Source organism: Pongo abelii, chromosome 13, assembly GCF_028885655.2.
Source record: "Pongo abelii isolate AG06213 chromosome 13, NHGRI_mPonAbe1-v2.0_pri, whole genome shotgun sequence".
Lineage (NCBI taxonomy): Eukaryota > Metazoa > Chordata > Mammalia > Primates > Hominidae > Pongo > Pongo abelii.
The window spans coordinates 70,257,786-70,276,341 of record NC_071998.2 but is presented as its reverse complement, the minus strand read 5'-3'; the positions used below and the strand labels follow the sequence as shown (position 1 = coordinate 70,276,341).

Genomic DNA, 18,556 nt, shown 5'->3' with positions numbered 1-18,556 from the left:
ACATGTAAAGAGGGCACCATCAGGCTAACAGTAGACCATTCTGCAGAAAACTTACAAGCCAGAAGAGATTGGAGTATGTATTCAGCATCCTGAAAGAAAAGAAATATCAACCATGCATTTCATATTCAGCAAAACAAACCTTCAGAAGTGAAGTGGAAATAAAATCTTTTTCAGAGAAGCAAATGCGAAGGGACTTCATTATCACCAGTCCTACCTTAGAAGAGGTCCTTAAGGGAGTGCTAAATATGGAAACAAAAAACAGTTCCCTGCTACCACAAAAAAAAAAAACACTTAAATACATGGCCAACTGACACTATAAAGCAACTACATAATAAAGTTTACATAACCACCAGCTAACAACACAACAACAATATCAAATCCTCACATACAAATATTAACATTGAGTATAAAGAGGTTAAATGCCCCACTTAAAAGGCACAAAGTGGCAAATTGGATAAAGAATTAAGACACTACTGTATGCTGTCTTCAAGAGACCCATCTCACATGCAATGACATTCATAGGTTTAAAGACAAGGAATGGAGACAGAGCTATCAAGCAAATGGAAAACAAAGAACAGAAGTCACTATTCTTATTTCAAAACAAATTTTAAGCCCATAACAATAAAAAAGACAAAGATAGGCATTACATAATGAAGAACGGTTCAATTCAATAAGAAGACTCAACTATCTTAAATATATATGCACCCACACTAAAGCACACAGATTCAAAAAGCAAGTTCTTAGAGACCTAAGAAGAGACTTAGATAATGGCACAATAATAGTGGGAGACTTGAACACCACACTGATAATGTTAGACTGATCATCAAGACAGAAAACTAATTAAAATATTTAGGACCCAAACTCAACACTTGACCAAATGGACCTAACAGACATCTACAGAATACTCTACCCAATAACAAGAGAATATACATTCTTCTCATCTGCCCATAGCACATACTCTAAGATCAACCCCACAATCGGCCATAAAAAATTCTCAACAAGTTCAAAAAAACCAAAATCATACCAACCACACTCCTGGACCACAGCACATTAAAAACTTAAATTAATACTAAGAAGATCTCTCAAACCATACAATTAAATAGAAATTAAACAGCTTGCTTCTGAATGACTTTTGGGTAAAGAATAAGATGAAGGCAAAAATTAAAATTTTCCTTACAACTAATCAAAGCAAAGATACAACATACAAGAATCTCTGAGACACAGCTAAAGCAGTGTTAAGAGGAAAGTTTATAGCACTAAATGCCCACATCAATAAATTAGAAAGATTTCAAATTAACAAGGTAACAAGGTAACTTTTGAGGAACTAGAAAAACAAGAGCAAACTAATTCCAAAGTTACCAAAAGAAAAGAAATAACCAATATCACAGCTGAATTGGATGAAATTGAGGTGGGAAAAGCCATACAGAAGATCAATTAAACCAAAAGTTGGTTTATTGAAAGAATAAATAAGATTGGTATACCACTACCTAATGAAAAAAAGAAGATCTGAATAAACACAACCAGAAATGACAAAGATGACATTGCCACTGACCCCACAAAAATACAAAAAAAGTCAGAGATTCTTATGAATACATCTATGCATGCAAACTAGAAAACCTACAAGAAATGAAGAAATTCCTGGAAACATATAAGATCCCAAGGTTGAACCAGGAAGAAATTGAAACTCTGAACAGACCAATAACAAGTTCCAAAATTGAATCAGTAATAAAAAGCCTGCCAACCACAGAAAACTCTGGACCAGACAGATTCACAACCAAATTCTATCACATGTGTAAAGAGCAGGTACCAACCCTATTGAAACTAGTCCAAAAAAATGAAAATAAGGGACTTCTCCCTATCTCATTCTATAATGATAGCATTATTCTGATACCAAAACCTTGCAGAGTCACAATGAAAAAATAAAACATCCAGCCAATATCCCTGATGAACATAGATGCAAAAATCCTCAACAAAGTATTAGTACACCCAATCCAACAACATATCAAAAAGCCAATTTACCACAAACAGGTAAGATTCATTCCTAAGATACAAGTTTTGTTCAACATATGCAAATCAACACGTGATTCATCACATAAACCTAACTAAAAACAAAAAAACATATGATCATCTCAATAGATGCAGAAAAGGCTTCTATAAAATTCAACATCCCTTCATGTTAAAAAAAAAAATCCCCAACAAACTAGGCATTGAAACAATATACCTCAAAATAAATAATAAAAGCCATCTCTGACAAACCCACAGACAACATCATAGAGAGCAGACAAAAATTGGAAGTGTTCCCCTTGAGAACCAGAACAAGAGAAGAATGCCCATTCTCACCATTTCTATTCAACATAGTACTGAAAGTGTTAGCCACAGCAATCAGGCAAGAAAAAGAAATATAAGGAATCCAAATAGGAAGAGAAGAAGTCAAACTATCTTTCTTCACAGATTATATGATTCTATACCTAGAAAACCCCATAGTTCTGTTCAAAAGCTCCAAGAATAAAGAACTTCAGCAAAGTTTCAGGATACAAAATCAATTCTATACACTAGTTACATCCAAGTTGACTGCCAAGTCAAGAATGCAACCACATTCACAATAGATACAAAAATAATAGCATGTCTAGGAATACAGCCAACTAGAGAGGTGAAAGATCTCTACAATGAGAATTATAAAACACTGCTGAAAAAATCAGAGATGACACAAAAAAATGGAAAAATGTGCCATGGTCATGGATAGGAAGAATCAATATTGCTAAAATGCCTTATTGCCCAAAGTGATTTACAGATTCAATGCTATTTCTATCAAACTACCGATGTCATTTTTGACAGAACTAGAAAAACTATTCTAAACTTTATATGTTACTAAGTAAGAGACTTAATACCCAAAGCCATCCTAAGCAAAAAGAACAAAGCCAGAGGCATCAGATAACCCAACCTCAAAATATACTACAAGGCTACAGTAACCAAAATGGCATTGTACTGGTGCAAAAACAGACACATAGACCAGTGGAACAGCATACAGAACCCAGAAATAAAGATGCACATCGACAACCATCTGATCTTTGACAAAGCAATCAAAAACAAGCAATAAAGAAATGAGTCCCTATTTAATAAATGGTGCTGAGATAACTGGCTATCATATGCAGAAGATTAATATTGTACCCCTTCCTCTTGCCATATACAAAAATCAACTCAAGAGGGAATAAAGACTTAAATGTGAGGCCTAAAACTATAAAAACTCTAAAAGAAAACAGGGAATATCACTTTGGACGTAGGCCTCGGCAAAGATTTCATGATGGAGATGCTGAAATCAATTGCAAAAACCGACAATTGACAAATGAACATAATTAAACTAAAGAGCTTCTGTACAGCAAAAGAAGCCAAAAATAAAGTAAACAGACAGCTACAAAATGGGAGAAAATGTTTGCTAACTATGCATCTGACAAAGGTCTAGTATCTGGAAACTATTAGGAACTTACGCAAATTGACAGGTAAAAAAAAAAAAAAAACAAAAAAAAACCCAAACAACTCCATTAAAAAATGGGCAAAGGACATGAACACTTCTTTTAAAAAGACATGCATGCGACAAACAAGCATATGAAAAAATGCTGCATAAATGCAAATCAAAACCACAATGAGATATTCTCTCACACCAGTCAGAATGGCTATTATGAAAAAACAAACAAAAAAGCAAAAACAAAACCAGAAAATAACAGATGTTTGTGAGGTTGCAGAGAAAACGGAACACTTATACATTGCTGGTGGGAATGTAAAATTAGTGCAGCCACTGTGGAAAGCTGTCTGGAGGCTCCTCAAAGAACTTAGCTCTACCATTCAATTCAGCAATCCATTTACTGGGTATATACCCAAAGGAATATAATCATTCTACCAAAGGACACATGCACACATATGTTCACTGCAGGGCTATTCACAATGGCAAAACATGGAATCAGCCTAGATGTCCATCAACAGTGAACCTGATAAAGAAAATGTCATATATTTATACCATGGAATACTACACAGCCGTAAAAAATAATGAGCTCATGTCCTTTTCAGCAACATAAATGTAGCTGGAGGCCATCATGCTAAACAAATTAATGCAGGAACAGAAAACCAAATACTGCATGTTCTCATTTATATTATTATATTAGTGAGAGCTAAACATTGATTACACATGGACACAAAGAAGGGAAAAATAGGCACTGGGGTCTATCAGAGGGTGGAGAGTGGGAGGAGGGTGAGGATCAAAAAATTACCTGTCAGATACTATGCTTATGACCTAGCTGACAAAATAATCTGTACACTAAATGCCTGCAACATGTAATTTACCCGTGTAAAAAACCTGCACGTGTACCTCTTGAGTCTAAAATAAAAGTTGGAAAAAAAGAATCCTATCAAAAAAAATAGACATTGAGGACTGCTAGAGAGATAAGTGAGGGAGGGGGAAAAGTGCTGAAAAATTACCTGTTGGGGTACTATGCTCACCACCTGGGTGACAGGGTAATTTATACCCCAAACCTCAGCATCACACAATATACCCATGTAACAAACCTGCATATGTACCCCTTGATCTAAAATAAAAGTTGAAATTATAAAATGAAAAATAGTGCTGAAATTAAGAAACCCTGCTCTAGGATACTTGAAGGCCTAAATCATGACTTGCTCATCATTGTATCTCCAGAATGGTGTCTGGCAATAGATGGAATTAGATAAATCATTTAAGAGGACCAAAGGCAGTAAGTACTCTATAGAATATCATCATTTAGGGAGTTTTATTGAAAAGAACATGCACTTTCACCTCATCTGATTTTTACATCACTCACAACATGCTCTTTCTATTCCAATCTTTTAAATGTTAGTGACCCTGAGAATTTTCTCATTGGCCCTTTTCTTTTCTTGTATCCTCTTATTTCCTCTTTTCCTATTCTTTTTGGAGTCTCATGTTCATAGACTTCCTAAATAATCTCTTCCAATTGTATAACTCACTATGTATATTAGAAGACCACAAAGTTCTATTTTCAGCTCAGACATCTCTCTAGGGCTCTAGTATTACCTATTCACATGTGAACACTCACAGTCTCCTTTCTATACAGAATCCCTATACACACCACTCATGATGAACACAAGACATACAAATCAGATATCCCTCCCAATTCCCTGTTTCACAGATGAATGACCAAAAACCCTGTTTGTTGCCCAACACCTGGACTCTTCTCTGACCTCTGAATCCCATTTTCAATCCTTACCATGTGTTGTAAACTCTACTTCTTAAACAGACTAAATTGATGATGAATTTATACCTTGTCTTCCGCTTGACCCCTAGAAACACATTTCTTACCTGGATCCTGTCCACTGTCTCTTATCTTGCCTTCATGTTTCCATTTTTGCCTCTTCCAGTCCCTTCTTAGAGTCACCTCCTTGATCTTTCTATAAATACATATCTTCTCATATCCCTCTCTATCTTAAAATTCTATGATTTAAGTATATGGATAAAATCTAAACTTCCTAGCTCTAAAATGCAAGACAACTTATGATTTTTTCAGCTCACCTTTATAAATCTTTTCCTTCTTCACTCTGAGTTTTTTTTTTTCTGTCTTTTTTTTTTTTTTTTGCCACCTTCCATCCCACCCACAACACTCTGAGTTTCTTTCAATGCTTCTATGCACATGCTGTTCCCACTGTCTGAAACACCTGCCCCCTCACAGTCACCTAGTTAGTGGAGAAAGCTTGCTGTTTTCCTTACTATTTGTGATGGTCCATTTCCTCTGTCAACTTGGCTAGACTGTAGAATCTAGTTATTCAAACACTAATTTAGGTGTTGCTGTGAAGTATTTTGTAGATTTAATTAACGTCTACAATTAGTTGGCTTTACAGGAGGGAAATTATCCTGGATAATCTGGGTGAGCTTCATCCAAGTAGTTGAAGGCCTTAAGAGCAAAACGGAAGTTTCCCTGAGGAAGCAAAAACTTCCCCCTGTGAACTGCATCAGCCACTGGTTGAGATTTTCAGTTTGCCCTTCCTGATGATCCACACTACGGATTATTGATTAGCCTAGTCAGTCCCCACAATCACATAAATCTCATTTTACACACACACACACACACACACACACACACACACGCAACATACATTCTACTGGTTCTGTTTCTCTGTTGAAACCCTGGCTGATACACTACTCATGCCTCTCAATCTGACATTCTGCACACAGGAGGAAGCATTATAATAAACACTCAGGCTTGCTCTCTCTCTTGCTGTCTCTCTCTCTCTCTCTCTCCCCTAACTGTTCCCCAAGCTCACTCTTTTCCAAGGAAGAAGTAGTGACTATGGTAAACAATTTAAATAGCCAGGGCTGGTATTCAAAGCCTCATGCTGTTTTACTAATGAGTGGAGTTACTCTGTCTTGTAACCGGAAACAAGACTGGCATCTTGCTCAAGCATGTACACCTGAGTGGGATGCTTCTGTGGTTTAGATAGGATTCGTGTGATCCCTGCCAAGTCTCATGTTGAAATTTGATCCTCAGTGTTGGAGATGGGGGCTGATGGGAGGTGTTTGGGTCTTGGGGGTAGAATCCCTCATGAATAGCTTGGTGCCATTCTCATGGAAATGAATGAGTTCTTGCTTGATTAGTTCTTATGAGAACTGATAGTTAAAAAGTGCTTGGTACCTCCCTCCCTCCCCTCTCTCACTTCCTCTTTTACCATGTGATCTGCATATGCCAGGTCTTCTTCACCTTCCACCATGAATGGAAGCAGCCTAAAGCTCTCACCAGAAGCAGATGCTGGCACTATATTTCTTGTACAGTCTGCAGAACTGTGAATTAAATAAACCTTTTTTCTTTATAAGTTCCCTAGCCTCGGGTATTCCTTTGTGACAACACAAATGGGCTAAGACAGAAGATTGGTAGCAAGGAGTGGAATGTTGCTGTAAAGTTACCTGAAAATGTGGAGCAGCTTCAGAACTGAATAATGGGCAGAGGTTGGCAAAGTTTGAAGGGCTTATGAAAAGAAAGACAAGGGAAAGTGAAATTTCTTAGAGGTTGGTTAAGTGGTTGTAAGTAAAATGTTGATAGAGATATGGACAGTGAAGGCCAGGCTGACAAGGTCTCACATGGAAATGAGGAACTTATTAGGAAATGGAGCCAAGGCCACTCTTGTTACATTGTAGCAAAGAACTTGGCCACATTGTGTTCATGCCCAAGAGCTTTGTGGAAGGCAAGTTTATCAATCTTAAATCAGCCTTTCACAAAGGCTGGAGTGTACAACATGTTCACTTAAACTCAATTGGAACAGTTTTCCATCATGAAGTTCAACATACTGCCATATGCTCCTACCTGAGCCTTACATAAAGCCAAAGCTTCTTTGCCTGAGCCACTGCTGAGAACTTTCTTGTTCTGAATCCTGACAAGTGAAGGCCTCTGCCTGCCATGTGCTTCTGCTCCCAAACTTGCAGTGACTGTAGATTTCTTCAGCTCCTTCTGGCTGACATAACCTCCCCAAACCTGTGACTCAGTGGTCCCTGAGAAATAATGAACCTAAAAGCTTTTCCTTTTCTCAGTCTTCTGGAACAAGAAATGTCTAAGCAGCAAAGCATTCAAGAAATGTCATAGCTGCTTTTAGCAGCTTATGATCAGATATGGGAGCAAAGAAATGACCTAAAGTTGGAATTTATAATTAAAGAGTAAACAGAGTGTAAACATTTGGAACAACTTGCTAGAGAGATTAGCAAGAATAAAATGGAGCCTCACGCCTGTAATCCCAGCACTTTGGGAGGCCAAGGTGGGCGGATCACGAGGTCAGGAGATCGAGACCATCCTGGCTAACACGGTGAAACCCTGTCTCTACTAAAAATACAAAAAATTAGCCGGATGTGGTGAAAGAAAAGAAAGACAAGGGAAAGTGAAAAGCTGTAGTCCCAACTACTTGGGAGGCTGAGGCAGGAGAACGGCGTGAATCTGGGAGGTAGAGCTTGCAGTGAGCCAAGATCGTGCCACTGCGCTCCAGAGCCTGGGCAACAGAGCGAGACTACGTCTCAAAAAAAAAAGAAAAAAAAAAAGTGGAGCCAGGTGCTAATAAGGAAAAGGCTCTGAAGGCACTTCAGAAATCTTTGAGGCTACCCTTTCCATTATAATCCCAGAGGTCTAGGAGGGCAGAACAGTTTTGGGGAACTGGTCCAGGGTGTCACTGCCCTATGCCACTTCAGGATGCTGCTCCCTATCTCCCTGCCACTCCAGCTCCAGCCACAGCTCAAAAGGACCCCAGGTACTGTACAGGCTGCTGCTCCAGAAGGCATAAGCCATAAGCCTTGGAAGCTTCCATATGATGTTAAATCTGCAGGCTCCCAGAATTCAAGAGTGATGGAGGCTTGGCAGCTTCTACCTAGATTTCAGAGGATATATAGAAAACTCTGGGTGCCCAGGTAGAAGCCTGATGCAGGAGCCCATGCAGAGAACCTCTACTAAGGCAATGCCAAGGAGAAATATAGAGTTGGAGCTCCCAAAGAGAATGCCCTCCAGAGCCCTGCCTAGTGGAGCTGTGGAGAGGGCTGCCATGCTCCAGACCCCGGAATGATAGAACCACTAGCCGCATGCACCCTCAGCCTAGAAGCTGCAGGCACCAGACTACAACCCATGAGAGCAGCCACATGGGCTGCACCCAACAAAGCCATGGGGGTGTGGATGCCCAACACCTTGGGAGCCCACCACTCACACCAGTGTGCCCAGGATGTGGGACATGGAGTCAAAGGAGATTATTTTGGAGCTTCAAGAATTAATTTCTTGGCTGGGCACAATGGCTCATGCCTGTAATCCCAACACTTTAGGAAACTGTGATCGGAGAACTGCTTGAGACCAGGAGTTCAAAACAAGCCTGGGCAACATGGTGAGACCTCATTTGTACAAATGGCTTTTTGTTGTTGTTCTTGTTGTTGTTTAATTTGCCAGGTGTGGTGATGCATGCCTGTGGTCCCAGATACTCAGGAGGCTAAGGTGGGAGGGTTGCTCGAGCTTGGAGGTTGAGACTGCAGTGAGCCGTGATCATACCACTGCACTCTAGCCTTGGTAACAGAGTAAGACCCTGCCTCAGAACAAAAGAAAAAACAAAAAAAGAAAAAGATTTAATGTCTGCCCTGCTGAGTTTCAGACTTGTGTAGGGCCTATTGCCCTTTTCTTTTGGCTGATTTCTCCCTCTTGAAATGGAAATGTTTACCCAATGTCTGTATCACCACTATATCTTGGAAGTAAATTACTTGTTTTTTATTTTACAGGCTCACAGCTTAAGAAACTTGCCTTGAGTTTCAGATGAAACTTTACACTTTGGACTTTTGAGTTGATGATAGAACAAGTTAAGACTTTTAAGGACTATTAGAATGAATGATTGTATTTTGCATGTGAGAAAAACATGAGATTTGGAAGACCAGGGGCAAAATCCTGTGGTTTCGGTATGATTTGTTTGGCCTCACCAAGTCTCATGTTGAAATTTGATCTCCAATATTGGAGGTGGGGCCTGATAGGAGGTGTTTGGTTTGTGGGTGCAGATCCCTCATGAATGGCTTGGTACAGTTCTCAGGTAATGAGTGAGTGGTTGCTCTATTAGTTTTGTGAGAGCTGGTTGTTAAAAAGAGCCTGGCACCTCTCTCCCCTCTCTTGTTTCCTCTCCTGCCATATAATCTCTGCACACACCAGCTCCCCTTTGCCTTCCACCATGAGTAAAAGCTTCCTGAAGCCCTCACCAGGGACAGATGTTGGTCCCATGCTTTCTGTACAATCTGCAGAACTAAGAGCCAAATCAACCTCTTTTCTTTATAAATTATTCAGCCTCAGGTATTTCTTTATAGCAATACAAACAGGATAATACTGACACATATCTACATATCTGCGTGGGACCCACAAACTGTCTTTTACAGGCAAGCTTTTAGTCCTTGTTTATGGAGCTATTTGGGACAAAGGACAAGACATTCATTTGACCACTTTTAGTAGAAGGCAGGATCTCCATGCCTCCAAAGCAGAAACTAAATGATCAGCTTCCTTTTTCACTCTCACATGCTCAAGAGAAGCATGAGATTTTTTCAAGTTCCATTGGTTATGGTGAGTGAGATGCAGGCCACACTCCTCTCTCTGTTCCAATTCTTCTGCTGCTTACAGTGTAGATCATTATGGCAGCTCTAGAATGACAAGGCCAAGGAATCTGGACCTAGAAACCATAGGCCCCAGCAATTGAGAATCATCTGCACCTTTTCCAGGGATCCTAATGCAGTTGGCCACAGGTGGAATTATAACTAAAAGGAACTCACTGTTTATTTGGAATCTCAAAATGAATAAGCAGGGATCTGGTCTGGAGCAGTGATAAGGACTTCTCATCTGGCATCAGTTAAGTTTTCTTGGACCATCTAATTTCTCCAGGAATTCAGGATCTCACAGAGCCTTTCACAGACTACAGCCCTAGAAAGAATAAGGCCTTAGGCCAGGCGCAGTGGCTAATGCGTGTAATTCCAGCACTTTGGGAGGCTGAGGTGGGTGGATCACCTGAGGTCAGGAGTTCAAGATCAGCCTGGCCAACATGGAGAAACCTCATCTATATTTAAAAAATACAAAATTAGCTGGGTGTGGTGGTGCATGCCTGTAATCCCAGCTACTCGGGAGGCTGAGGCAGGAGAATCATTTTAACCCAGGAGGACGAGGTTGCGGTGAGCTGAGATTGTGCCATTGCACTCCAGCCTGGGGAACAAGAATGAAACTCTGAAGAAAAGGAAGGAAGGAAGGAAGGAAGGGAGGGAGGGAGGGAGGGAGGGAGGGATGAAGGAAGGAGGGAGGGAGGGAGGGAAGGAAAGAAGGAAGGAAGGAAGGAAGGAAGGAAGGAAGGAAGGAAGGAAGAAAAAGCCCTTTAATAGAGTTAAAGAAGACTCATCTCAAGGGCCTAGAAACATTCAAATGTTGGAGAATTCAAATGGATGAGATGTTTGGAGAGTTGAGCATGTGAAAGGCAAGGTTACTTGCTTAGTTTTTCCCCTTCGTCCATTGCTATGGATTTAATGTATCAGGACATGGGTGGTTAAAGGGATTTTGTGCTGCCACTTGGGCAGCTAAATTTATTCAAAGCCTGGGGGAATTAAGAAAAAAATTGGAAAAAGGAAAAGCTTTTGGGGTTCCTATTTCTCCAGGACCACTGAATCACATGTTTTGGGGGTTATGTCAGCCAGAATGAGCTAAAGAAATCCACAGTTACTGCAAGTTTGAGAAAAGAAGCACATGGCAGGCAGAGGTCTTCACTTCTCAGGATTCGGAAAGAGAAAGTTCTCAGCAGCGGCGCAGGCGAAGGAAGCTTTGGCCTTATGTAAGGCTCGGGTAGGAGCATATGGCAGTATGTTGAACCTCATGATGGAAAATTTTTCCAATTGAGTTTAAGTGAACATGTTGTATACTCCAGACAGCTGGCATAGAGTAACTGGCACACAGGCAAATCCAAAGACAAGATGATTTTTGCCTTCATACTTTTTTTTTTCCTCTGTGCTACTTCCTCCACATAACAACACCAACTCTCTGCTTTGATCCATTGCTGGCTAAAGTAAGAGGGGAACATCGCTTCTATTTGTGAAACGCTTTTGCTGTGGAGATTATGTATAAATGGTGTTTGTATGGGTTTGATGCTCTGATCAATCATCTCATGAGTCAGGGTGACTTTTTGACCCTTTGGGAACCTGGGACACATTAGAGCTCTGGGGTTGGCTGAATCTACTCTTAGGAGGATATAGCAGCTGCAGCACTTCCCTAGAAATCAGAGCAGCCTGCAACAGCCAGGCAAGACTGACTCTGAGCAGAATGGGAGATGGAGGAGGAAGGTATTTTAGAATTATGCTTCTTTGGTTGACAAGGGAAAGGGGAGTTCCATTTTTATATCACTTTTCGAGCTCTAATTTCTTCTAGGACTTTAGTAAAGAGACAAGTTATCTATTCTTGATATTGGGGAATCAATAGTGCATTATTTTGATCCAGTCCCTAATCTTGGATAAACTATTTTGGTTAGTGTGCCTGGGTATTGGCTGAGGCATGAACTCAGCCTAAAATTCAGCTTGGCCTTTGAAATAAGTTAACATCTTTTTGTAACCCTTCTCTATTCTACTGGAGTAAAAACTGAAGTGCACGGCTCTCTAGGGCCAGGACACGATCCCCAGTCTTGTCGGGTATTGGGCAGTGGCCCAGGAGAAGGAGCAGAGTGGCCCTGGTGCTGCTGACCCCTTCTCTCTGGGGACAGCTATGTCCTTGGCTGATCATATGCTTGACCATCAGTCCAAAAGTTTGAGAGGGAACAGAAAGCTGAGGAGAATTTGGGAACACCTGGCCACCTCTCGACCTGTTTGTGCTCATGCTGTCTCACTGTGCAGGGATGTGTTGGCAGGAGAGATTCTGGTTTTTCTCCACTCACATCTTTATCCACTCACCCTTCAGAGATGGAGAGGAAGTCGCTAGCCTAATAGGTGAGAATTTGAGGCCCTCAGTTTGCCTCACAGCACTAGTGGTGCAGTTACTGGGCTCACGCTCCCGCCCCAGCGTCTGAGCCAAGGGAGTGAGATGGTGGATATGGGGAGATGACAGGAGATGTCCATGTTCATGTTGAGGAATGTTCTATCCCAAACATTGTCTAGAAGTGTCAGAGCATGATGATAATATGAAGCAGAGGACTGTCATTACTACCATTGTCTTTAAATTCTCTCCAGACAATGCACCCCCTATTTCAGGCACCAGGACAGACCACACCCACTGCCCTTCCTGGGTGCACCACTGGGTAGAGGTCCCCAAGGCTTCCCTCTCATATACTACATTATATTCCAGATTCACCCAGCCGTCTCTATCTCTTTCTTGCCACCCTAGATACCACCATCGTCTGTCTTCTCTTTTGGACTTCTTTTTTTTTTTTTGAGATGGAGTCTCACTGTGTCTCCCAGTTTGGAGTGCAATGGCACCTTCTTGGCTCACTGCAACCTCTGCCTCCTGGGTTCAAGCAATTCTGCTACCTCAGCCTCTCGAGTAGCTAGGATCACAGGCATGCACCACCAGGCCTGGGTAATTTTTTTGTATTTTTAGTAGAGAAGGGATTTCACCATGTTGCCGAGGCTGGTCTCAAACTACTGACTTCAGATGATCCGTCCGCCTCGGCCTCCCAAAGTGCTGGGATTACAGGCATGAGCCACCACGCCCAACCTCTTTTGGACTTCTATAACATAAGTCCTCCTCATTGTCCTTCCTGCTTCCTATTTGCCCATTTCATTCCGTTCTCCTCACAGCAAGTAGAGTGAGAATTCTAAACTTAACCCCCGCCCCCCGTAGTGTCCCATCACACTGAAAACCACATCCAGCATCTTTATGCCAGCCCTCAAAGCCCTGCTCAGCCCTGCTAGTCCTCTGTTACCAAGTGGTCATGAGACTTTAGCCACACTGGTTGCCTTAATCAGTTCAGGCTGATTAACAAAATACCACAGACTGTGTGGTTCAAACAATAGGCACTTATTTTTTCACAATTCTGGAGCCTGGACGTCCAAATCAAGGTGGCTGCAAGTTTAGTCTCCTCACATAATCTCCTCACTGTCTCCTCACAGTGTCTTTCCTCTGCGCACACACATCCCTGGGTCTCTTCCTATAGGGACACCAATTCTATTGAATTAGGGCCCCACCTTTATGCCTCAGAAAGCTTTAATTACCACTTTAAAGGTCCTATCTCCAAATACAGTCACACTGAAGATCAGGGCTTGAACATATGAATTTTGGGAGAACACTATTCAGTCCCTAACACTGGCTTCCTGCCCCCAGGACCTTCGGTCATGCTGTGCCCTCTGCTTGCAGGACCTCTCCAGGTCTTGGCATGGCCAGCTCTCTCTTGTCATTTAGCATTTAGCTTGAATGTCATATCTCTGGAGTGACCCTCTGGCCACTGATCTCAATATCCCCCAGCCACTGCCATCACTTCGCTTGTTTTGATTCCACCACAGCACTTGCTCTCTCCTGCTATTGATCATATATCTGTATGTTTGCTTGTTGCCTGCCTTCCTCCATCAAAATAAAAATTCTTTGAGAGCAAAGGCCTTACCTGCCATGCCCACTGGTGGCTACTGTGTTCCCAAAGTCACACAGCAGATGCCTAACAAACATCTATTAAATGAATGAAATAAAATTGCCTTTGCCTTCAGAGTTAAACTGATACATTGATTCATAATGAGGTAAGTCAGACAGCTTTCCAAACTGAAAAATAAACTATCATTTGTGCCCAAAGAAGATCTTCTTCTGATCAAGCGAGCAGAGTGTAGCTCGAGGCCAAGTTGCAGGGCATTAGAAAGTTAAAACACTGGCAAAATTCTTGCTGAAGTGCCTTCCAAAACAAGTGAGATTGTTCACACCACCATCAGGAAGGCATGCGTATGCTGGGTTCCCACCCTCTCACCAATGCCATGTGGGATCAAACTCATAAATATTTATCAATTTTATGAGTAAAATGATATCGTTTTAATTTTCATTTCTTTAGTGATGAGTAAGATTGTGTATCTTTTCATTTGCTCATTAACCCATTGTATTTTTTCCCTGCCACTTATCTTTTCCTTTACCTAGTTTTACACTTTTTAATTCATCGTTTACTTATTGGTTTGCTGGAACACTGTGAACCTAAAATAAAATGCCTTATTTATCAAACTAAAAATATATACGTACATTCTTTAAACCAGAAATTATACTTTTAGGCGGTTATCCTTTCATTGTTGTGAGATCAAGCAGTTGCACCTCAAGTGCATTCACTGGTATAATTTCTAGCAGGAGAGACCACTTCATTCCACATTGGTGCCCCACTCATAAGGCAAGATAGATTTGCCTTAGTGCACAAAATACATCTGCACAAGGAAGTCCACTGCAGTTTTGCTGTAGTAGCTGCAAAATAAAATCCGCCTAAATGTTCATCACCAGGGACAGGTTGCCAAAGGTGTTCCTGTTAATGAAACTGTTCACAGTGGTTAATAGCTACAGTAAGAGAAGAGGAAGCAGGTGAGAAAGAGATCTTAAAGATTCAAAGTGTTTTATGTTTTTTTATGACTTTTTTAGAGCAATTTTAGGTTTACAGCAAAATTGAGAGGAAGTTACAGAGATATCCAATATATCCCTTGCCCCATAATGTGAAGACAACCTCCCCCATTATGAGCATCCTCCACCAGAGTAGTACATTTGTTGTAACTGATGGATCTACAGTGACACATCACATCACCCAAAGTTCATAGTATACAACAGGGTTCGCTCTTGCTGTTGTACATTTCATGGGCTTGAGCAAATGTATAATGACACATATTCATTATACATTTGTGTAATTACAGTATCCTGCAGAGTATTTTCACTACTTTAAAGTTCTCTGTGCATCACCTATGCAACCCTAACCCCCAACCCCAAACCCCCTGGCAACCACAGATCCTTCTACTGTCTTCATAGTTTCGTCTTTCCCAGAAAGTCATATAATTGGAATTATACAGTATTGTTTCATTTTTTAAAACAGACCTTAAAGAAGCAAATCTCTTTCTGTCATCCCTCTAGCTCTCTGCAGATATTCAAAATTGCCAATAGCTGTCCAGAGTTTTCTCCATTACCTAATTCTTTGAAAACATAGAATAGTTCTTTAAATTCTAGAATCAATCTTGACTCATTAAAAGGTATTAATTTTTGCATCAGGCCATTCTCTTGCCACTTATTAAGCCTAGCTGTGAGGGAGGCAGTGCATTAAGGCTTGTTGCTCTGCATGCAATATTATGCCACTAAAGGCACATTACAAGAATTCTATTTGCATTCGAGCATTTCCACACAAAGCATTGGCTCACATACAGTGTGAAAATTGAGTGTGCACCACTCTCAAAACTTGGAATTCTTGCCAGGGTTGAAGAGGCTTCCACTGGAGCTAGCTGTTCTGAAAGTATTTTGCATCCAAGCCAACTGCTTTTTGGTAGCCCCCTCTCTGCAGTCCAGGTGTGCATCCCCGGAAAAGTATGCCTTATTGCATCCTCGGCACACTCCTCACACCCAGGACCTGTGCTCAAGCCACCAAACCATGCTGGTTCCTAAGAGCATTTCTGCAAACCAGATGTCTCTTTGTATGGAACATGCTGGGAGGATGAGTGGGGCACCAATGTGGAATGAAGTGGTCTCTCCTGCTAGAAATTATATCAGTGAATGCACTTGAAGTGCAACTGCTTGATCTCACAACAATGAAAGGATAAATGGACACAAATTTAGCTGCTTTTGATATGCTGAAGACAGGCCCCCATTTTTATTTATTTCTGAGGCTTAATGTTAACAAGAATAGAAAAGTGGAACTGTTATTATCACCCTGTGACTTTTGAGCTGGGCATGGTTTGGGGCATTGAAATTAGAGTAGCCTTGACTCATTTACTCCTCAACTCATTTCCAACACCGTTTTCCATTACACACTTTCAAATCTACTCGATTGAAGAGCCATCCACACATTCAACTGAAAAAGATTAAACTTCCCTGGTCTCCACACCTCTCCCTGATTTCCAAGCAGTCAGGATAAGACTGCCATCCTGGGCCCCACATCACCACTGTCAGGAATAAAGAGAAAGGCTCAGAACACTCCCAGCAAGACTCCACCACTCACTGTCCTGGAACACTCCCAGCCTTCTCCTCAGTGCTTACATTGAGAACATCAAGGCAAATCTTGTTTTGCCATTCTCTCATGTACATCAAACTTCACAAGGAGCCTGCAGCTCCCAATCAACTCTGATCTTCCTGGACTCTTATTCTCAATTATCTCTATAGTCTCCCTTTTCTCATCCACTCTGCCACTCATCCCAAATACCTGAAACCAGTCCACACTGTCTTCTGGAAGTCATGCTCAATTGTTAGCTCCTCTTCACTTCTTCTCAGAACTTTTTTTCACTTCTCGCTATAAATGGACAGACTCTCAGGGAACCACTTGCTTTTACCCAGCAGTCTGAAAGTGGTAGCTATGGTATCTTGCAAGGTTCTCGTAATGCCGGATCTGGAGGTAGGGGCAGGTGTTCTGCTTTCATACTGCCACTGGAACATCCTTTTTCCCGCCACAAGAACAAACAACAACACAAAGTTCTGATCTTTTAATACCATGCGATTAGTCCTTATCAATCACCCTTTTAGCTTATTCCTGTTACCTACAGATCCACAGGTCACTACCCTAATTCCTTGAAGATTTTAGCACCTAACTCACCACCACTTCTCCAACATATTTGGTAATTTCAATATCCATATATATATATGATCTTTCCAATGTCCTAGACTCTTGGTTTTTCGAGGCCCTCTTTTCCAACTCTCACATTTTCTACCCTTCCTCAACCACTCCCTCCAAAGGCCATACTCTATCCTTATCATTACTAGCAAAGCAATCCATAATTACAATTTCAACCATTCTGTCTTTCCAGCTCACTCTCACCAATGCCCCAACTCCAAGAAACCTTGACCCCACTAGGAGCTATTAGCCATAGACTGCTTAAGCTTTTCTTGGTCCCTCAATTTCCTCCCCCACCTAGATTAAATCTGATGGTCCATCATCTCACACTCTTGCATACATTCTTAACAATCTTGTTAAGAAGATTAACAAGGCCCAAGGCCAGGTTAAATCAACTCAGTTTACTCTGCACACCAACACAGATGGCCATGGCTAGAGAAAGCCACACAGCTTACTGACTGATCTCATTTTAAGTTGATGACCCCTACCTTCAAAAAGATCTCGAGCTCTGCCCATCAATCATTCAATATTTCCATAATCCATTCACTCTCCTGTTACCCTAAACTGGTGATTTTCAAACTTGAGACTGCCACAGAATCATCTAGAGGATGTGTGGAAACTCAGGTTGCTGGGTCCTGACCCCTGAAGTTTCTGAATCAGGCAATCTAAGGTGGGCTTAAGAAACTGCATTTTGAACAAGTTCCCAGTTGATGCTGACCCTGCTAATCTGGACCACGCATTGGTAACCACTGCCCTAGATGATTATTTCATGACTTTCTCTTTCTTCTCAAACCTCCAACACATATTTCCCATCCTTACTCTCCACTGATGACTTAACTTGCACTCACGCACACGCGCACACACACACACACAATCAGAAAAGAGCTTCCCAAGCTCCTGACCCCAAATCTCCTTCCTTACTGGAAGCAGTGTCCATATGTTTGTCCTTCCCTCCTGCCGCTATAGCTGAATTGTCTAAGCTTCTCCCTAAAGCCAACACTTCACATGCATCCTAGATTCCATCTCCTCTCTCTCACGTAAACCCTACTCCTGAAACTTCTCCTCTCCCATCGCTCTCCCTACATCAAGAATTTCTTCCTCTCTATTGGGTCATGCCCATCAGTGTCAAATGTCTTAAAAAGAACCCCCTCCTTACCCCCATATTATCCTCTATTTCCCCTTTACAGCAACATTCCATGAAATTTGACCTCCTCAGTTTTCTCCAAACTTAACCAGGCATACCCTTACCTCATGGCCTTTGACTTGATTTGCCTCCATTCCGAAGATTCTATAAGGCTGACTTGATCCTCTCCTT

General features: G+C 41.4%; 1 long non-coding RNA gene across 1 annotated transcript in view; it reads right to left on the bottom strand.

Annotated features, from left to right (window-relative positions):
* LOC134759781 (uncharacterized) overlaps positions 1-17,660 on the bottom strand; it is a 210,556-nt gene extending 192,896 nt beyond the window's left edge. Inside the window, exon 1 of the long non-coding RNA XR_010136529.1 lies at positions 16,837-17,660. This is a non-coding gene — a long non-coding RNA (uncharacterized LOC134759781). The remainder of the gene's footprint in view (positions 1-16,836) is intronic.
* Between the last annotated feature and the right edge of the window lie 896 nt (positions 17,661-18,556).